Here is a 14,038-nt window from a genome sequence, read left to right as displayed (position 1 = left end):
TAGATTAGTGGTAGCTCATCAGTATGGTAGAATATTAGACAAATATTCAAATTAGGCCTTAAAAATGGTAATGGCATGAGGAAAATGTGAACTATAAAACTATGCACACTCTCAGAAAAGATTAGTCATTGGCAGGAAAAAGGGAGGCAGGATAGAGGAAAGAAGGTAACCATGTTACAAAGAAGGTATCTTCTCTCCCAGGAGACATCTGTGGGGTGTCACTGTTAGGAATCTCAATCATCTATGGTGGAGGTAGTTACCTAAGTCTGCACATGTGATAACATTCCACAGAAATAAAGCACACACACACACACACACACACACTCAGTTTCACACAAACACATGTGCATGTAAAACCAGTGAAATTATAGTAAGGTCACTGGATTCTATCGCTGATGAATTCCTGATTGGGATATTGTATTATAGTTATTGAAGATGTTACCATTGGGGAAAACTGAGTGCCGAGTTTATAAGATCTCTCTGCATTGTTTCTTACAATTACATGGAAATCCACAATTATCTTCAAATGAAAGTTTTTAAAAACACAAAACTTTTATAGAGAATGTTCCAAATTAGATAAACAGAAACACAGATAAAAGAGGTTTAAGGAGGAAATACACTAAAATGTTCCGCTGGGGATGTAGCTTGGTAGTAGAGTGCTTTCCTAGCATGGACAGGTCCTGGGTTTGATTTTTAGCAAGAAGAAGAGGAAGAAGGAGAAGGAGGAGGAAAGGGAAGAAGGAAAGGGAAAAGAGGGAGGGAGGGAAGGAGGAAGAGAAAGGAAGGAAGAAATGAAGGAACGAAGGGACGAAGGAATGAAGGAAAAAGAAAAGAAATACACGATATTTACAGTAGCTATCTGTGGATGGTGGAACTATAGGTAAATTATACTTGCGTGTGTTTCTAAACTTTAAACTGGGCATATATAACTTTTATGATTATGTCTTCTACTCATTACCATGTTGTACCAGAGATGTAAGGGTAGTGGGATGATTCATTTCCGGACAGTCAGCTGTCAACTCCATGTGCTAGATGATATGAAGGATGAATGTTTCACAAGTCACTTCAGACACATGCAGAGATGAACAATCTGGAAAAAAATTAATCGAGATAATACATCACTCTGATCAGCACAAAGCCATCCACATAGTAGGTACTAATTTCAGTAACAGGTGAACAAAATAACCAGTAAATGCTACTGAAATCAGATAGACAAGAATCCCAAGATATGAAGAACAGAAGGAAAGAGTCCACAGAGGGGCTGGTACTTAAATTGGACCTTAAAGTAGAGGCTGACTATGTGCAAGGACAGAAGATGGAAAATATTCGAAGTAGACATTGGCATTTCTTTTTATTCTATTTTGAAACAGGGTCTCACTAAGTTGCCTAGGCAGGCCCAGAACTCAAAATCTCCCTGCCTCAGTCTCCCACATAACTGAGATTTTAGATGTGTGCCACCACACCCGGCAACACAGGTATTTATTATGGTCACCTCAGAGAGATGTCACATGGCTTCATTGGCCTGGAAGCTTCTTCATATTCATTTTCAAGCCATGAAACAAGTAGTACTGGTTGTCCAAGACAAGGGTGATGACTACTGTATGTTCAGGCCTTGGTCATGGTTTAATATGAGGGCAGCTGATGGTGATGCTGAGGAGCTGGCCTTACCAAATCCCTTCACCACACTCTACTGGGTTGACAGCACTTTCACATAGAGTCCCTGGCCTCATCTCTCCTCACTCTGCAGAGTTCTCAGTGAAGAAACTGGAGGCTGACTGAAAAGAAAGGACATGTTCAAAGTCAGAATGAGTCAGTGACAAAAGCTAAGGCCCCAGACTAGTCTAGTGCTGTTTCCCTAAGGCAGGACTAACTCGGGATACATTCCTGAGAAAGGAGTTGACTAGCTCTTTCTATTTGCATCAAAACAAACATACCCTTCCAATCCTGTCCACATCCTTACTATGTCTTGAAGTCACTGTGTACATCAGCATTTGGAGGCCCAGATTAAAACACAAGTAAAATATACAATTTGGTGATCAAAAATTTCCAAAAAGGAGTAAGTAGAATCCACCCCCAAATATGTATGACTACTTTCTAATGGGATCCCCGTTCCTTCATCAAATACCCATAGAAATCTGTGAACCAGAAAAGATTTAAGAGTTACTGGAAGATAATTGCAATAAAACCATGGTGGACTTGTCTGAATTCTAAACTCCACTTTGACCTTCCTGGTCACTAGGAGAAAGTCAACAAGGTTTTACTTTAATAGATGCTGCAGAAAGAAGTGTGGCACTAGACAGTGATGCGCCGGGGGCGGGGGTGGGGGGGTGTCTTACACTCTGAAAGGGTTTTTAAGCAAAACATTGTAGCATTTGATCACATGAGCGCTTTCTCTTAGAAAACAACTCTCCTAATACCAACCTCAGTATATAACCAAACAATCATACATGTCCTAAAACAACCAGAAGCCGAAACAGAATTGGCTTTTATGCAGTTAACCTTAAGGACCTAGGGTGTAGCTCAGTGGCAGAGCACATCCTTATCATGTACACGGTCCTAGTTCAGTCCCCAGTACCGCAGGGGTGGTGGAGGAGCAGTAAACCTTGGGTGGTTATAAGAAAAGAAGTGTTCAAGAGGTAGAACTGGAGACTTAATTTTTTAAGTGAAATTTAGGATTATATACAAATACAAATTCACAAAAATTCATAAAGCTGCCCAAGAAATCTGACCTATTCATTTAAAGATGGAAAACTCAAAGCCAGGAAAAAAGGGATTTTTCCCCTCCACCTTTGGCTTTAGAATCCACACCAACATGCTCACCAAGTATTGCCTAAAAAAAAGTCCTACACACAGTCCAGTGTGATTAGAAAACTTGTGGATTGCATATTAGCATTCCAATACTTCACTTGCTGGAAAGCTGAGAGAAGGGCATCATTTCTTAGCCATATCAAGGTTCCTGCTACCTGACCTGATTTATTCTGATCTACTTTACCTTTCTTCAGAGACAATGTGACATACCTCCTTCCCAGGTATATTTTCCCACATTCTGAATTAACAGGATATTTTCCCACATTCTGAATTAACAGGATGCTAATATACAAGGGAATGGGTTAGTAGAATTGAGTTTGGAGTTGGGGCTTGGGGGGTTGTTTTCGTTCATTAATTCAGAAGTTCTCCTTTTCTCACTTTATTTAACCTTGGATAAGAAGATGTTAAGAAAACATTCCTGGGGAAGGACTCATTCACAAAGCCAACTGAACCACAAAACCTTCCCCAAGGCCTACGGCCCTCTTCAGAGTCAGTTAGTCTCAAAGTCTGGAGTTGGGGGATTTCTTCTTCTAGACTCTTGGTGTAACCATAATTAATACTACTACAGGGGCTTATGACACAATAGTATCACGTACAAGAAAAGGTGGCAAACTACGTCCTGTGGGAGATTCCTAGTCGCAACAGAGACCTTATGTCCTGCAAAACCAAGAATATTTTCTGACTGGCCATTCCCTGATATGTATCACAATGGTCCTCAGTCACCTGCTGGGAAGCAGCTTCTTGTTCTGACAGTCCCACAGGTTCCATGTGAATAAATGTTTGAGATTCCTTCTGGAGTTCTACCTAGGAAGAATACCCCCTCCCCTAAGATGGAGAGGAAGGGTTCAGAGGTTGTTGGGATAAGGGTTGGAGAAGTGACCAAAAAAAAAAACAAAAATTGATAGTTGAAAAACAAGTTGAGCACCCCTACTGGACAAGTCGCCCAGATGCTGGGACCACTGCTTTTTATGCTCTGTCTCCCCGGTCACAGCTACCCTCAGCTTCCTTACCCATATGCAATGGTGTGTTGCTGCCATACACAAATGATCATGGGGAAGCCCACTGCCATATTCAGTGACATCATTGGTAGTTTGATGTCAGTCAACGATGGCAATATTTACACCATGAAATCTGCAAATCTACAAATCAGAGTTCTCTCCCCAACCCTCACCCAGGGCCAGGTGGTAAACACTTCCCAGCACATCATGACATATTCGCACATATTTCACAGGAATGGTGCCATGTGCTACACTGTGGAGGGTGCCGGGTACAATGTGCACACCAACCCCAACACACACCCAGCTGCTGACAGCTCAAGACTGAGTCCCTCTCCAGGAATTGCCTTAATCCGAAGGGAATTGTCAACATCCCAGGCCTGCTCCCTTCCCTGGGGCAACCTCCTTGAGCAACTAGCTAGTCAATTCCCGGAATGAGAAGGCAAGACCCATCTTGATGCAGGACAACTCCATCTCCAAAGATCTTGGTGCCATTATACGAGACAGAAAGAAAGAGAGAGAGAGAGAGAGAGAAACTCACTTTTTGCTACCACCAATTTCTGGCTGTCCTTTTTTTTTTTCTTTTTCTTTTTCTTTTTTTGTAGTACCAGAGTTTGAACTCTGGATTTTGTGTTTGCTAGGCAGGTGCTCTACTTGAGCCACACCTCCAGCCCTGTGTGTTTTTTTTAAAAACCTGTCTGGAATTATCTGTTTCAATTCATTTTTTATTAGTTTATGGTTATTTTCTAGATTGCTTTTCTCAGATAATCTAGATGACATATAGATATAACCTGGATGATAAATGTGTGTATATATATTTTCCCTGACCAGCAAGGGGTATTCTGTCTGACTCTAGTATTTTGTAGATATCATCTTCCCTCTTCAAGTCTCCATTGTTGAAGGGAAGAATTGTGGCACCATCTCTTTCCTTTGCCTTCATAATTAACATTCCCTTCTTTGTGTTGAAGTATGCAAAAAGTTTTTCAATACCTTCTGTTCAAGAATTTAACTGTCTGGGTTTGAGTATGGGGTTGTAGGCACCCCATGAGCTCTTTTAAAGCTTGGGCCCAAGTAATTTTCCTCAAGGAAATCATCTTCTCTGATTTGTTTAATTAGTTCCTGTCCTTCATCTGTTCATTTTTCTCCTCTTCCTGCAACTCCTATTAGTTACATCTTAGATCTCCTGAAATTTTACTTTGCCCCTTGGACATCCATCTTTTTGCATTTTTGTTCTATGTTTGGGATACTCTTGCCCTTGGTCTTCTAAGTCAGTTTTAATTCATCCAGTGGGTACTTTAGTTTAAAATATGTTTTAGCTCAGCCAGGCACTGGTAGCTCACACCTGTAATCCTAGCTACTCAGGAGGCTGACATCAGGAAGATTGTGGTTCAAAGCTAGCCCCTGGCAAATAGTTCATGAGACCCTATCTTGAAAAATCCCACCACAAAAAAGGGCCGGTGGAATGGGTCAAGGTGTAGGCCCTGAGTTCAAACCCTAGAACCGCAAAAAATAAAAAGGAAAAAAATGTTTTAGCTCCAGTACAATACATAATTTTAAAATTATGTTTGAATGTCATTTGGTTACTTCTGCTCAGGTTGTCTATTCCTTGAGCTGAGCGCCTTAGATGCAGAGCTGTTTTCCTGCCCATCCTTTGAAGGTCAGGACCAGTCCCTAGGGTTGCATAGGCAGTAGTCCTGCCAGTAACGGGAGGGACGGCCTCTGTGGGCCATCAGTGCAGCTGCACAGAAGGGTTAATCCCAATCAAAGCACCAGGAGGAAGGAAACCTCTGAACTCCATCGTTCCCAAGTTCAGCTTCTCCTCAGTGAGCTGGTCAGGGATGTCCAGCAGAAATGCCGAGATGCCCCTTCATCCAAGGGCCATGACTCTGAAGAGACCAACTCTAGGACCCACCACAGTTAGAGTCTTATCCCCAAGTTTTCTACACACTACCCCCGCTGCGGTGGGAAGAGAAAGCCCTGTCCCAGCTGTCCTCCTCAGGTCTCCACCAGAGCCAAGCTGGTCCTCTGCTGTGGTTTGAAAATGAAATGTTCCCCAGGCTCATGTGTTAAACACTTGGTCTCCAGCTGGTGAAGCTGCTTTGAGGGGGCTACAGAAACTTCAGGAGATGAGACCTAGCTAGAGAAAGTAAGTCTCTGGGGGTATGCCTTTGAAGGATATAACTGGTCCCTTCCTTCCTCTTCCTCTCTCTCTCTCTCTCTCTCTCTCTCTCTCTCTCTCTGCTTCCTGTCTTCCATGAGGTGAGTAGTTCCTGCTGCCATGATACTCTGCCTCACCACAGGCCCAGGCCCAGAATTAATAGCCAAGAACTCTGAACTGAAACTTACGAAAGCAGGAGCTAAAATAAATACTTCCCCCCTTAAGTTGTTTATGGCAAGTGTTTTGTCATAAGGCCGCAAAGTCTGACTGACACATGCTTGCTTCCCTGGGTTCCATCTCCATCATTCTCACTGGCTGCCTTTTCAGGAGAAGTACCACGCTAGAGATGGAAAGAGAGGGCAGCCAAGCTATCATCTTAGGAAAACCTATCCCATCCCCAGCCGTTCAATATAAATAAAGGACACACTTGGTCTGCAGACCTTGGCCAATGCCTCATTTACTTCTGGACAATGTAATTCTCTGTTCTCCTCTGATTTCTTTGGGTAAGTCCTCAAAGTTGTGTACATTAATTAAATATCCTTGAATAATTGGATTTACTTTAAAATTGTGTTCATAAGGAAAATAACTGTGTGAAAAGGCAGTGTGTACAAATACAAATGTCGTATATGTGCACATGCCCACAGATGTATTAACTAAAACCAGGAAAAAAGTTTGTGTGGATAAACACCAAATTGTTATCTTTAGATGATAAATTTCTAAATCATTGTCTTCTTTTTTCTTATCTAAATTGTCCATAATTTCTTATGTATGGAGAATAAAATCTTATTTGTTCCTTCAGCAAAATGCATTATAAAATGTTGATTGACTCTCACGCATGTTCTCAGAAGATGGAAAGACTGAGAGAGCGAGCAGTGCTTGACCTCTCCATCTCAGTGTCTGCGAAGTGAGGCCCATCCTGTGGACTCCTTATTCTCAGTGCCCTTACCAGGCTGTTAGTACCCCATGGGGGCAAAGGAGGACCAGAGATAGACACTCCTGTGCAGAGCCACCCAGGGCAGCCCCCACCTTGGAATGGATCCAGACTCAGAATGAGGTTTGAAGGCAAAAGTCAGCCACCCCTGAGCCTCCCAACCATCTAACACTGGCCCAAATGGACTGGACCATCTCCCATAGCACAACCATTCCCAGGTTATGTTGACTCTCCAACAGCAAACTCATTGTCTGACATTTAGCAGCCACTGCTATACACAGACCGAATCCATGATCTCTCTGCTCCGTGGTCGTACAGGACATATTAGATGGCATTGCTTGTGTTGTGGCCATCTTTGGACTTGCAATTCTAAGTGAGGGACCAAAATTTGAGTTGCATAGGAAGATTTCAGGTCAATACAAAAGGTTCACACTTGGATTTGTTCTGAAAGATCTCAGTTCCTATTGGTTCACATAGGATGCTTCTTTCAAAAGAGCTGGGTTGGCTGTCTTTGGATGTGAAAGAGAAGGAGCAGCCTATCTCCTGGAGAGTTGCATGGAAAGGCCATGAGAAGAGACCAGATGTGTTCCAAGTAACCTTCTAATTCCAACTCCATGGCAAATGCAATTCCTGGTTGGGCAATCTTATGCAAATATGTCTCTTTCTTCCAAAATATTCTTCTGCCCTGAAGTCATTCCTATGCCTATTAAAGCTCTCCTTTGAGGCTGCCAAGTATGATTCAAAGGAAAGATTGGGTGTGTCCTTCTAGCACCCCTCCTGTGGACACCATGGGACTGGTGAAGGAGAGGCAGATGGAACTGTGCCTTTGTTGCACAGGAATCTGGAAGACCCAACCCTAGAAAGATACACTGCAGGTTAGGTGATGTTTACAGCATTAGTAGCTGTAGGGGCACCAGACACTTACAAATGGCATTAGAGACACAGAGCAAGGTCAGCAGGATCTCTGCATTTGCTTGGTGGATCATGGGCAGGTCCCAAAGTGGGTGCTGAACAACTGAGCCACAGAGCAGGGCGTGGGACGCTAAGAGTAACGATCATTTAACGACAGACACAGAGGTTTAAAAGTTTAAGAACCAGAGTGGCCACACCAGGGCATACCAATTAGATAGATATCAGCCCTGCTCTGAAACCACTTCTGAGCAGGGCTGACCCTCTGGCAGAGGCTGCAACCCCATTGCTGCGAGCCACATTTTATGGAGTTCTTTTATTAGTCTCTCGTGTAACCCATAGCCACATCATAAAATTAAACACCCCATTCTGTACATCAAGCCCACTGACTTCTGTAGCCCTGATTAGCACTGGGCTTTTCCCTCTGGGGGTTGTATTACAGTAATATTATAACTGAAAGAAAAGGAATCTTTGCAAGCTTGCTCAGTTTATGCTGAAGTCAGAATGGCACAGGTGTGTCCCTTCTCTGAAGCCCTCTGGGAGCTTCCCAGCAATCTCTCTGCATTTTTCATTCCCACACTTCCTCATCCCGCCTTTGGAATCCCTTCCCCCTTTCCAAGCTCCTTCTGCCTCTTGAGATGCCTCAGAGCTAGGGGTGCTCAACTGCTTGCCCAGAGTCACTGGTCAGGATAGCCCCAACTCACCCGAGAATAAATTTAGCCTGTGGGTAATATCCCAGGTAGAGAAGTTATCTTTAGCCTGGCAGAGGTGGGGAGTCAGTCCAGGCCATGGTACAAATAGCAGAGGGAGGAGGGGAGAGAAAGGAAACTAATACTCCAGAGACCACAATAGTGGCCAGTGTGCTCAGGTGGCAGAAAACTAAAAGTCAACCGTGTGCTTCCTGAAACATGAGGCTCTTCCGGAAATAATGGTCTGTTTCATTCCACCCTGTGAACCAAGAACAATTTTAATAGCAGAAAATATGGCTGCGTTATGGGCAGCCAGTATAAAACCACAAGCACACATGTTCTTTACAAAGAGCAACAAACTCAGCATGATCCATGATTTCCGAGCCTTCCCAAGCCTTCCCCTTCATAGCTGTTTACTACTTGTTCATTAGTTTCATTGCCTGCAGGTGTAAAGGTTTAAGACTTAAGAAAAATGTATGGAAAAAAATTACATGACCTAAATTAAGAAAAGACTACTACTATTCGATTTTAAAGCTGGGTATCTCAGTCCTGCCCAGGAATACCAATGGCAGAGGTTGAAAAGCAGGAGGATTCTGATTTCAAGGAAGACGACAGACTTCTTAGGGAGACCACAGGAATTTGCCTTCTTATCAATCTAATAAAAGAAATCCTTCCTTTTCACTCATGAAAAAGCTTTCCTGCTAGGGTTTATATCCAGAGCCTTCCTTTTGGCCTCCCTTATAGAAAAATAATAGAATCTTTTGTCAAAACAACTGAACCCTTGTTGGCTATTATTAGGGCAAAGCTAGGTCCTAGGTTGAACTCTGATGTGTCTGAGCATGTCTGACAGCTGTGTCACAGGCCCTCAGCCTGTTCTGTAGGGAAGGAGACCTGAGAAGCTCAAGCTGACCCAGTGAACAGTAAGAGTCCTGTTCACTGGAGAAAAGCAACTAATTCTGGGTCCCCTTTGGCCCAACATACTTTGCGCTTCTATCTGAGAATCATCAAGGTGCAATGACTGCAAGAAAAAAAATGCCAATTTGTTGAAGCCTGTGAGAAACGAGAGCAGAGAGTAGATTTGGGGGACATGATAACTGGAACACCACACTATAGGGAGAAGGACCAAGAACCTTATTTTTCCAGATTCCCCAGAACTTTCCAAATTCCCTAGTGGCAGGACAATCCAGTAGGAGCAGGCCCCGAGGACAACTGTCCAGGACAACACCTGGGCAGAAGACTGGAAAGCTTTTGGTACGGGCAGGCCAAGGAGTATAGTGCTACTAAAAAGGTCATGGGTCTTGGGTGTTGAGACCTGAGGAACTCAATTTACTCTGCCAAGTAGTTCAATAATTAAGTCACCACTTGTCCTTTTTCTTCTCTTGACTAGATGATATCAGTTGCATGAACTAGTCTATGACAACACCCTTTATTTTATCATTAAATGAGTGCACTTGGTCTTCCTTATTCAGTTAGAAGTCACTTTAACTCTGTGACTTCTCCTCCCACCTATGTATAGCAGAGTAACTACAGGACATTTGTAAATATTTTAGGACCATCTCCAACAAATAATTTGCTAATCTCCATCAGTTATACTCCTTATGATCCATCTGGAAATTTGTCAGCACTTACTAAAATGGTCTAACAGTATCTGTAGTCAACCATGCCTCTTGGAACTTTTTCTACTGTTCTTGAGTCAGAGCTGTCTTGACAGTATTTGAGATGTCCAGGTTTTCTTGCTACACATTTTTTTGGTCTTGTCTGTTTGTTTAGTTGGTTGGTTGGTTGCAATCTTTCTGCCTCAGCCTCCTATGTGCTTGGATTATAGGCATGTATCACAATCCCAGCCTACTACCTACTTTTTATTACTGAACATCATTCAAAATGAGCAAGACTAGTTTTCCAGTTCTCAAAGTCAATAGACCTTAACCCTCTTTTCCAGAGCACCAAGAGTTATAACATCACCGGCACCTGCAAACACACTGAGTAAGTCCATGGCGACCTCTTCATGTCATCGTAAAAATATACAATGTTGAATAGCATATGTACAGCAGCTCTAGGAAAAGCAGCCCTTAGTGACAGCTGCCCCTGTGGAAGGAGGAGATAATGAGTGAAGGACTCTACAGTTGGAATCATAAGCCCTTCTGAATCACTCTAATTTTTCAATTATGTGCATATATTTCTTTTCCAATTATTTTTTAAATCTAGTTCTAAAGAAACAACAACAAATTCAACAAAGAACAAGACTCATCTCTGACCCCCTGAGTAATGACACTGACAGATAAGTGCCTATAGCTTCTACTATGTCTGTCTGTGATGTCAAATGTCACCATGCCATTGGCCCCATGGAACAAATGCCTCACTGAATTCAAGATGGATTACACAACAACCTGCCTGGCTCCAGCTCTCACAACTCCATCCACAGTGTTGGGCAACATGACTTCCGTTTGTTGACTCGTCGCTAGGCCCAAGCCCCAGGACTAATCCTGCTCCTTGTCTGCAGGGATTTTAACAGCCAGCAGCTTGGGTTACTCGACCTCAGCCAGCCTGGTTACTGGGCCTGTTTTGGTCTTTGTGTTCTCTTGGCAGAATGGTCTGGACCTTCTCTGGTGGGGACATGTCTCCATTTTTAGCCTGCCTGATTATGAAATCCACCAAAGGATAAACAAGACACCTGTGAGATCAGAAGCTCCCCAGGCCCCATGTAGAGACCAAATGCAGTCACCAAGCATGTCCTGTGTGTAGGATATCAAGCCAGGTGTGGAGCAGAGGCAGGTAAGAAGGGAAGGACAGTACCAGGCCCTGGCGCTCAAAGCCTAGTAATTAAGACAGGTGGAGCCCAGCCCCCAGGGCTGTCATGCAGATAGGCAGGTGTGAGGGAGGCAGAGGAAAGACTGCTTTCTATCAGGGAATGGAGATAAGGAGTAGCCCAGGAATGTTTTTAGGAGGGGGGTGGCTCGGTTGTTAAGACTTGTGAGGCTACATGGGATTTCAGTAGCTTCAGGGAAAGCCTTCCAGGCACCAATCCATTGAGGCTCCATACCTCTGCTCTCCCACTCCTTGGAGAAAGGAAGGTGAGTGGCCCTAAGAACAAGTTTTTTTCTGTTTAAAATTGCCACCTTCTCACCTCTACCTCTGTCTGGTGAATACCTAGTCTTCAACACCCAGCCCCATGACACCTTCTTGGGAAGTCCACACTTTCCCAGGCAGGATTGGTTATCTTGTCCACTGCCTCCTGCCATCTGTTCTAGAGAGTTAGGGAAATTTAGAGGTTAGGTGATGGGGCTCGGCCACCATCTGCTTAAATTCAAGTTACTTTTGTGTGTGCAGTGCTGGGGTTTGAACCCAGGACCTTGGGCATGCTAGGCAAATGCTCGATGGTTAAGCTATACCCCCAGCCCCTAAATTCAAATCCTGGTCCAGACACTGGCTTTCTGAATCACCTTAAGCAAGTCACTTAACCTCTCTGGGCCTCAGTTTTACCATCTGTAAAAGGCCCGGTAATGGCACCTCCCTGAGTTCACTGTGAAGATGAAAGGAGTCAATGCCCCTTTTGGCATTGACCTGCCTCGGGTACCTGCTCCTATCACTTACAAGCCTGCGCCGCTGCTACATTACTCCACTCTCTTCCTGACCTTGTGAGGGAGGAAGGCCAAGGCCAAACTAGTCATCTCTGAATCTCTCTCTTCAGAGTTTAGAGGCGTTCCTAATGTAAGAACTCAAATCAATTATACAGTCTTCTGAAGGGATGGACAAAACCACGGGCAAATAAGTCCAGATCAAATGCAAAGGCAAAGCAGATGTAGGTGACAAGAAAGGAGCAGGAATGTAGAAAAATCATCGCACGGGATGAGATGTGCCACACGTTCAGGGGAGAAAACTTGACTTAACCGCGGTTCCACCTCTTCTCCAGGTGACTGCCTTCCAGCCCAGCCTGGGCGCCATCCGCGGCCGGCAGTTCCTGCCCCTCCCTCCCTCCCCCCCCCCCGCTCCCCTTCCCTCCCCCCACCCCCACCGCGCCCCGGGAGGGCTGCGCAGTCCTGACCTCCTCCCACGCGGACCCGCAGCCTGCCGCCGGCGGGCGGGGCAGGAAGGGGAGCCGGCTCCCGTCCCCAGATCCTTAACTGTCGCTTCCAAAGCCCGGCTGATCCTAATCAGTGTGGGAAAGGAGCGCCGGGCCGCCCGCCGCCGGAGACGCCGCCTCTTTCATAAACTTTATCGCCGCCGAGCACAGCCCCTGATAAAGCCCCATAAATAAACGCGCGGCCCGGAGTGTGCGGCCGTCCCGGACCGCCGGCGCGCACGCCCCACCTCGGCCCTGCGGCTCCCCCGGGACACGAGCCATGTGCCAGGCCGCGCGGGAGCCCGATCTCAGCTTCCCGCCCCACGCCTCCCCTCCCCGCAGCACCTCACCTTCCCCTTGATGCACTCAATAACGAGTCGAGGGGTTTCCTCCGGGCTGCGAACCGCCCCTCCTGGTCCTGGCCCCGTAGATGGGAGGGTTGTGTTCCCGGTCAAGTTCCTTGGGCCTGGGTTGGGCCTGGGCGTGTGGCTCCATTATGGCAAGTCTCCTTGGTTCTTGCACAACACACAGGGACTGGAGAAGGGAAGGGAGAGACGGAATGGCCAGGAGTCTAGGCATACGGGGAGCCCTGGGTACTGGGCTGAGCCTGCCTGTGCCCAGTTCATTTAAAGACCCTGGGGAAGACTGCAGGAGAATGGGGACCCCCTCTCCCACGTGTGCGGTAGTGTGTTCAAAAGTCCCTGAATACTCAGCGTCCTTGATCCCCATTCGTTAGTCCTTGAAAGTCCCACTTGGGGGACCCAAAATTAATCTGGTACATTTCGTAGACGGAAGGTTGAGGTCGACTTCAGGAGTATGAAGGAGTCTAGAAAGGCTGGGTTCATGTAGCAGCGCAGGCCACACAAGCTCCTCACAAAACCCAGTCTCTAGCTGGGCGCCAGGCTCTGAGGCCTCTGGCAGCCCCTGCCCTTCCCTGGTCCTCAGTTTCCTCATCTGTCTAGTTTTCTTAAAAGAGCTCCTTCAGCTTTCATTCCCATCCTTCTTATAAACCGTTCCATCTCTGAGGAGTCTTGCCAGAGGCCTCTCTGAAGAAACACTGTTATGTCCAGTTGGAAGAAACTAGAACATGAAGTTTCCAAAACTGACCCCTGGTTCATGAGACTCGCACTAGACTTTGTCCCTTATGGTGGCTGCAGAGATTCAAGGCCCTTGGGCCAGAATGAAGTCATCCTGCCAGGGGAAAAGATTTAAAAATAAAATCTAGTAAATTCTAAGACTGTCAGCTCAGTGCTCCTTTGGCTTCAAGTATAAGCTCCGTTGTGACTGTGGCTCTGCTTCCCATGGGAGGGACCAGTTGGAAGCAAGGCTGGGTGCTCTTTGGAGAGAGCAGAAGCTAGGCATCCTGATAAGATTCTCTTCCATTCTCTTGGGTTTGACACTGGGAATGTGGGAGGGAGCCAACCCCTCCAGCCACAGCTCGCTCTTGAAACAGAAATGAACAAAGGCCTGGTTTTTCCAAAACTCATT

The 14,038-nt window shown here is 45.5% G+C and overlaps 1 long non-coding RNA gene across 1 annotated transcript in view; it reads right to left on the bottom strand.

The window, feature by feature from the left end:
* The window catches only part of LOC141423267 (uncharacterized), a 68,039-nt gene extending 54,264 nt beyond the window's left edge, over window positions 1-13,775 (bottom strand). Inside the window, exons 1-3 of the long non-coding RNA XR_012447990.1 lie at window positions 12,901-13,775; window positions 1,669-1,775; window positions 959-1,090 (exon numbers count right to left, since the gene is read on the bottom strand). This is a non-coding gene — a long non-coding RNA (uncharacterized lncRNA). The remainder of the gene's footprint in view (window positions 1-958; window positions 1,091-1,668; window positions 1,776-12,900) is intronic.
* Window positions 13,776-14,038: the final 263 nt, after the last annotated feature.

Source organism: Castor canadensis, chromosome 5 (assembly GCF_047511655.1).
Source record: "Castor canadensis chromosome 5, mCasCan1.hap1v2, whole genome shotgun sequence".
NCBI classification, from domain to species: domain Eukaryota; kingdom Metazoa; phylum Chordata; class Mammalia; order Rodentia; family Castoridae; genus Castor; species Castor canadensis.
Note: the sequence above shows the minus strand (reverse complement) of the source record. Positions and strands in the feature narration are given on the sequence as shown.